Genomic DNA, 7518 nt, shown 5'->3' with positions numbered 1-7518 from the left:
TTACGCTTTTAGCGTGGGAAAAGTGCAACTTGCGATGACTGAAGGGCATTAGTTTGGTGCAGGTACACGAGCTGTAATACGCGCCCGGGTGGCCGGTTGGATACCCTTCGCTGGAGCGAGGGTCAATTTGACCCCCCCCCCCCCCCCGAGATCTCAGGTTCTAAAAGAGCTAGAGATATCAGACTTACAGGTTGTGCTGATGCGTACGTGAACTCACTGAAATCAAAGTTTCAAGTTCCTAGGTTTTGATATTTGGGTCGAATAAGGTCAAACAAGGTCAAACTTCAGGTTGATCCCCAAATTCCTCTCATAACCTAGACACCTGTTCCAAGGAAAAGGTCACATCCTGGTTTAGGGTCAGTGACCTTTTTTGACCTTTTGAAGATCATGGTGACCAGAATTATACGAGACTGTTTTGAGTTTTGCATTTGAATAAGCTACAAAGATGTCGCCAGGCGGCACGTTCCCAAAAACAAAATGTCGATCTGGATCAGTTGAGGTCAGTGACCTATTCGGACCTATAAAAGGTCCATAAAATATGTATTCTTTTGTGTTGTATACGCTGCGATTGCCGGCAAAGCCGATTCTTAGATGAGCTTTCACATTAACTGAGTCGCCAAGTTTTAGACAGCCATGCAGCTTTGAGGTGTTTTTTTTTTGTATGCGCAATTGATTAACAATGCAACTGAAGTTAGCATTGCAAGTAAGTCCTTTGCTTTGGATCCGTTATAAAAGTCGGACTTAAGTAAAACCTGAAAAAATCAAGCAACTAAAAGTCGTCTTTGTCAAACAGTTGTGATTGTTTTGATATACTGATCTTAACGACGTTGACGTATGCAGCCCATGGGAGATAACTAACCTAAAAGAGCCTTGATCAACGTGAAGCCGTTTTGCTTGGAGAAGTTCTTGATGCGGATTTTGAATTGAAATACCAAAGTGATACCGCAAGTTTGGTGTCATTTTGATGTTCTCGATGTCAAATGTCACTAGCGTGATATGCCACCGAGTGACTTTTTGCTTTGAAAAAGGCTTCAAGGCTCAAGATACGTATAGAGTATATGTCTAGGGATAGGAATACGTTTAGGGCACTTTCGACACTGATAAAGATGTTCACCATCTTTTACGTTAGCGGAATTATAGGTCACGACCTAGAGATGAAGAATTAAACACATAACAGTTGACATGGATTCCCACGTGTTCTGTCACAAGGGCGTTTTTAGTTCCCCTAATTTTGAGAGATCAGGGAGTTAAATCCTCCAAACACCACCCTGACGCGTCGTTGGCACGTATCGTGAGTTGGTTGGCAGTTGTTTCTTGGCCCTTCCCCTTCGCCACTGCACATCACGGCTTAGAAGTTCTGTGAAGCAAAATGCGGTTGAAAACATTCGGAACATAAACAGTTACCTGCTTTTCTACAGAGTTTTTACGTATTTTTTTTCTAAGACTTCATGTAAAAGGGATGTAGACTGAACTAATGCACGGCGCACGATTTCTTACAACCAACATCCCTTTGTTGTCGCCCGGCATCCCCTCGCTTGCATTACTATTAGAGAACAGCAGTCTCGCTGCCTATGGACGGTGTCACATTTCGTAGGCGTGTATGTTACGTCACAAGATTACCTACAGACATGTAGAAAAGTGATGAGGCGCGGACATGTACAAAGGGACATATAATACAGGGCTGCAGCTGTGCACATATGCACAGACGCCGTACATCTGGTCATGGGTATGTCTGTATACATGTTTTTCGTCTGGTTAACAGGCGGTGCCAGTGACGCAGTGGCGGTTTGGCGGCTCCGGTTTATCCAGTGGCGGAACCCGACCGCTCTTGAAACGATTCCCACTTTTTCCATCTCGCCCAACCACAAAGCAGTAAACTTTCCCATCCTATCACTGCTATTGGCTTAGCACCGCTCCGTGCAAAAGTAGCTCGGTAGGACTCTGACAAATCCTTTCATGTTTGGAGAACATGGTTCCCTCCCACTGCACTACATGCATTATTTGTAAACCGATATGCAGAGTGATATGACTCTCGGCGAAATGCTCCCTTGGCTCTGATATATTCCGATAAGCATCATTCTTAGACTCAACGTTGATGCCAAAAGTGTTTCCACATTGATCCTATGCATTCTGGAGAGCCAGCAGCACCAAGCGGCCTTATCTTGATGCATAATAATTGAGAAACTCATCAGTATTGCCACTTATAATTTGAGAAGCGTTTTTGGAGGATCCCCAGGCCTTAAAAGCTCTGAATCAGCGAGGCGAGAGGACAATCACGTAACAATGCGGTCCGGATCGGACCAACGTGCTTATTAAAGCGCCAGCTAACTTGCACCACATGGTGAGCATTGGTGACAGCCAGACCTGCGCCGTTTGAAGCTGATCGGAGCGGGAATGTTCTCGGCTGTTAAAGCGCCAGCTAACTCGCACCACATGGTGAGCATTGGTGACAGCCGGACCTGCGCCGTCTGAAGCTGATCGGAGCGGGGATGTTCTCGGCTGTTAAAGCGCCAGCTAATTCGCACCACATGGTGAGCATTGGTGACAGCCAGACCTGCGCCGTCTGAAGCTGATCGGAGCGGGGATGTTCCTCGGCTGTTAAAGCGTCAGCTAAATCGCATCACATGGTGAGCATTGCTGATAGCCGGACCTGCGCCGTCTGAAGCTTATCGGAGCGGGGATGTTCTCGGCTGTTAAAGCGCCAGCTAATCTCGCATCGCATGGTGAGCATTGGTGACAGTCGGACCTGCGCCGTCTGAAGATGATCGGAGCGGGCATGTTTTCGGCTGTTATATCGGCTTCCGTGTACGGCTCAATTGCATATATGTGAATTGCTGTAGTGAAGGCCATAACGAAATTATCAGAAGCGCCCACAAACACAACTTAAGTGATGATCTAGAGGCTCCAGCGTAACTGTCTATCAGTTGCATTATACAAATTGGAGCGTGACGAGTGGTAAGTGACGACCAGCCAATCCATAAGCATCTCATCGCCAATGTGTCCGTACCTTAAACGGCGACAAAGCAGCAGGGCATTTCGCCAACCATCTCCTACAAGTTGGCAACAGCCAGAACCAGAGCTCAGACAGCCAAGTTAAGTTTTCCCTCTTCGCAAACCTAGAAATAGTCATAGTGGTCCCTCCTGGCCGAGGCCTTCCCGACTACGAAAAAAATGGTACCAAGACAAAATCCGGCTCAGCAAGCAGGTTGTCCAGGTGCCAAAACGCACCGCCGCCCATAATGTAAACTCGAAGCCTCTGGAGAACCAGCGTGAAGAGATAATAGCTTTCAAGTCGGTGTACACCGCCCCAAACAGCAGCCTGGAACTATCAACTCATATCTGAACAACTTAGTATTCGAGCAAGGCGCACTCCTCGCACACCTACATAAATTGGATTCCCAAGCTCTGCAATGGCGGCCACGAGGCCAAGCAAAACCAACCGAGAGGACGTTTTCACAGAAGAACCTCATTCATTCTATCTGCGATTCCCTCCACATTCATACAGATAGTTTCCAGTCACGCATATCTATATCGTGACTATGAAACAGAGGCAAGGCCGGTCGGCTATCAAGTCTAAACCCGACTGAGCCAGCGCTCTCACGGGTTCATCTTTTCGCTGGCAGCTCCAGAGCGAGCAGCCGACAGTAGCATGTGCCGAATGAGCAGCCTGTTAATGTTCTCGAGTGAGGATAAGACCAAGCATTGTACAGAAATTCACTGCAACCGTAAGATGCCCTGACACGCAACTTCTGCAGGATTGCAACGGGCGCCGGAATCCAGCTTGCACTTTCCCACCGGCATGTTGCGTCGCTTACGGCCTCGGTAACTGGGCAATCGACCCGTCCTCTGCCAGGGAAGCCCGAGCCGGACAACGGAACGGAATGCTGCACCTCGGAGTGCCACATGACGTCACAGCTGCTGGTCAGCTGGTCACAGCTGCTGGTCAGCTGGTCAAACAAGGTTTAAACATGGCGGAGCGACCTGTTTTGTGTCAAGCATTGTTGATGGGTTTTCTGAGACTGGCATGTAACTTTGGAGACCTTGAGCCCATGGTTTCGTTCAAGCTGAACGCCTGGTCCTGTAATATATTTGACATCGTACTCATTGTTCTGCTCCAGCAGATGATTTGAGGACCGCATCTCCGTTGAAACCCGTTTCAATTTTATATTTCAACTGAAAATATGAGCACTAATGAGACAAATCGCATAAAGTTTTGAATCCTAAAGCCAAATATAACTGTCTCCCAAACCTATTTTGCTTGCACACCGCCGGGCTTTTCTTGCCGAACACTTCTGCCAGCATGGCATGTGCCCAGGAGTCGCATGTGACAAAATGCGTTTGTTCTGGCGACGCTAAGATCATGTCAGGTGTGAAGTGTCCTCAGCAACTCCTGGAAAAACCCGCATTCGTTCCCGTATGCCAGACCATGCAGGTGAGAACGACGCCTAGCAGAAAACGTCCTGTGCAGCGGTGACAAAAGTGCCTTTTATGTCACCAACAAAATTTGGAACCGTCAAAATTATCACCTGGAGCTAAATCTTTCTGAAACCGTTGCAATATAACTATAAATACATTAGACCACAAGATAAAGACAAATTTAATGCAGTACGGCAAAACCATCAAACATTTTTGTTTCGGGAGTTCACTTGCACTTAGGTATCATTTGTTGGCCATCAAGCACAGAATAATGGTTGAGACCACTCTCCATCCCTCAATTGACCCCAGGTATTTTGGAAATCTGCGTCCCTGCAACTCTGTATTTACCGAAAACATGGTTCCGCAAGCACCTGACAACAATATCATCTTTGGTTTTGTGACGTCATCATACAATCAGCTGAGTGCGCAGGCGACCTTCACTATTTTCGCATAATCATTACCGGTGTAGAACTAACACTTCCTAATATGATACCAATCATTTAGCACAAAAAACATGCAATAATGGTATCAACATAGGAAAACGACATTGTTTATGTCGTTTGCATCTGCTGATGGACGACATCGAAAAGTACACGCCCACCACCTTCACTCAACTTTATACGCGATATGGTAGAAATAAAACACATTTTATCTCACGCCTGTCCGCCGATCAGTATGCTAAGCCAGAGGTGCAACGGCCAATGTGATAGGTCTACAACAGTGATGCTCAGTCTTTTACTCCAAAGAGACAGTTACTTTTAGCATCAGAAAGTATCGGATGAATCTTTGACATGTGTCCCTCCAACGTCCTCCGTTTACTTCTGGAGCTGTAGCTCAGGTATTCACAAACAGCAATCCTCTAGATCGACAGGGCTTTTTAGCGTTATTGCGTTAAAAAGCTGACCATTAGCTATGCACTTCTAGCCAGTCAGCTTTTCACGACATGAACATAATCAACAGTAGCCAACAGCTCTGCACCGAACCCGACACCCCCCCGCGTGGCGAGCGTTCGAGACCATCTGTCTCAAATGGCATGACGCCTTAAAACGATGCGTACCAAACTGATCATGTTCGTCGCAAGATGCTGCGACCGGCCACGATCTTTACCACTAGTAATAAGCCTAGTTATTTGGCGTGCTATACGGTTTAGTATGTGAAGTGAATATTGGCTGAGAAATCTGTGACAAGCACTGATTTGAGGGGCATTGAAAAGCACTGTGTAACCACTAGTCCGTGACGCCAGCACTGGTATGGTATAGTTTGTAATATATTTCTGGCACGCGCTAAAAACTATCCTGATTCAAGCTGCTATGTTTGGCGGCATCTTATGGCTCAGTTTGCTCATACAGCGAAAAGTCAACGTTTCGACATGTGTCCTACACATGCTCGCGCTGCAAGTGTTAACGAGTTCAGACCAATACTTATCTTTGAGTTTCGTTCAGCTGGGATAGGGAGTCGTAATATGGTCTGCCCTATTGAAATTAGTTTGCATTTTCGTCACTGTGTCACCAATTGGTTCGCAAAAGTGCAAGTTTTTTTCATCGGCCATGTCTGGTATATCAGAAGCTTTTTTCACTCCTAGCCCTGTGAAACAAACGCAGGGTTGGTAGACAGATTTGTGTTCGACTAAAAAGATTTGAGTCGGCTCAGGACTGACTCACATATATTAGCGTCCGATTCAGCTCATGACTCATAGCTGTTCCACATTTTTTGAATCGACTCAGTTCGGACGCATTGCGTGCATTGAGTCATTTGACTCATGACCGGCATGGCTTACAAAGCAAAGATCTGATTCAGTTCTGGCTATGTATATATATATATATATATATATATATATATATATATATATATATTTATACATGTGCATGTTTATATATGTATGTGTCTATAAACATATATATATACATACATATACACATATGTATATATATATATAATATGTATATTTATACATATATAAATATAGCCCACAGGCAAGCATTATGGGTTAAGGGTGAAAACAGGTCTCCGCGCCACGTGGAGATTAGTGTTTTGCGCCACATTGCCTGCATTCGAGGGTGACTTAATTTGGAGACAAAATTCCCACAAGTTGCGTGCTACATGGAAATAGTTATTTATGATTTACATGGGAGATTGTGTGTGACATACAATGCGCATATGAGGCAAGACGACTTTGCTGTTTATTTCATATAGCCTCAGCATAGGTATGCTTAGAGCGGTTCAAGAAGTAGCGAGTGAGGTGTCAGGTGCGGATTAATTCATTGCTGCGGCAGTTGGCAACGTAAATGTGACTATTCGTTTGACTTTACAGGTAGCAGACAATCTTTCACTGATTTTAGGTTAGGATACAGGAGTGTAAGATGTCTGTATCATGCAGTGTCCTCTGGTTCCCAGCTGAGATTTGGGAAGCCTTAGTTCAGGACGAATAATATTGTGTTTGCTGTTTACAAATAGCAGTATCAAACTTGCTAGCGTTAAACAAGTGCATTGGCGAATGCATTGGCGACCGAATTCCTACGGGCAAAGTTGCCGCCAGCAGCGCAATCCAATACCATATGCCATAGAATGACAATGAAGTATATTTCCAGAAGCGCAATCAGGCTCTGGTTTCAGTTGGAAATCACTGAAAGTGTCACATATCGCCACATTTTTCAACATCATGCGCACACAACCGAACACCCATTTACGCCATCTATGTCGATGTCATTTGACTAATGTCACGATAAGTGCCGTCGCTGGGAACAAAGAGGCCCAAAGACCTCGGTCTATGGCATACTCAAATCTCAAAAGTAGTCTTCTTTGATCACCGGGACTTGTCGGGACTTCTGGTTTAAGCTCGACCATCGGCTGGATTTCCCTTCTCCGAACGCGAAAAATGACGAGGAACCTCGACAGCAAGGGCATATGAATCATGCCACTTTGAACCGGTGCCAGGCGGCACTAGGGGGTAAAGTTCGGATCTCTCGGAGGCTGTGTTCCCTCACAAAAAACGCATGTGCGCGCCGAGCCCAGACCTAACCAGCGCCATGCTCTCTCTACCATACCTTAGACAGCTCATAGTTTGATGCTTAGTGCTTAGCTTCGAGACTGGTGCGGCACGTG

The 7518-nt window shown here is 45.8% G+C and overlaps 1 protein-coding gene across 1 annotated transcript in view; it reads right to left on the bottom strand.

Moving 5' to 3' along the window:
- The window catches only part of LOC119100081 (venom protease), a 28472-nt gene that overhangs the window by 2040 nt on the left and 18914 nt on the right, over nucleotides 1-7518 (bottom strand). The gene's annotated exons all lie outside the window — the stretch shown is intronic.

Source organism: Pollicipes pollicipes, unplaced genomic scaffold (assembly GCF_011947565.3).
Source record: "Pollicipes pollicipes isolate AB1234 unplaced genomic scaffold, Ppol_2.1 Scaffold_4881;HRSCAF=5763_pilon_pilon_pilon, whole genome shotgun sequence".
In the NCBI taxonomy this organism is placed as follows: Eukaryota; Metazoa; Arthropoda; class Thecostraca; order Pollicipedomorpha; family Pollicipedidae; genus Pollicipes; species Pollicipes pollicipes.
The sequence above is the reverse complement of the archived record's forward strand: the minus strand, read 5'-3'. Positions and strand labels throughout refer to the sequence as shown.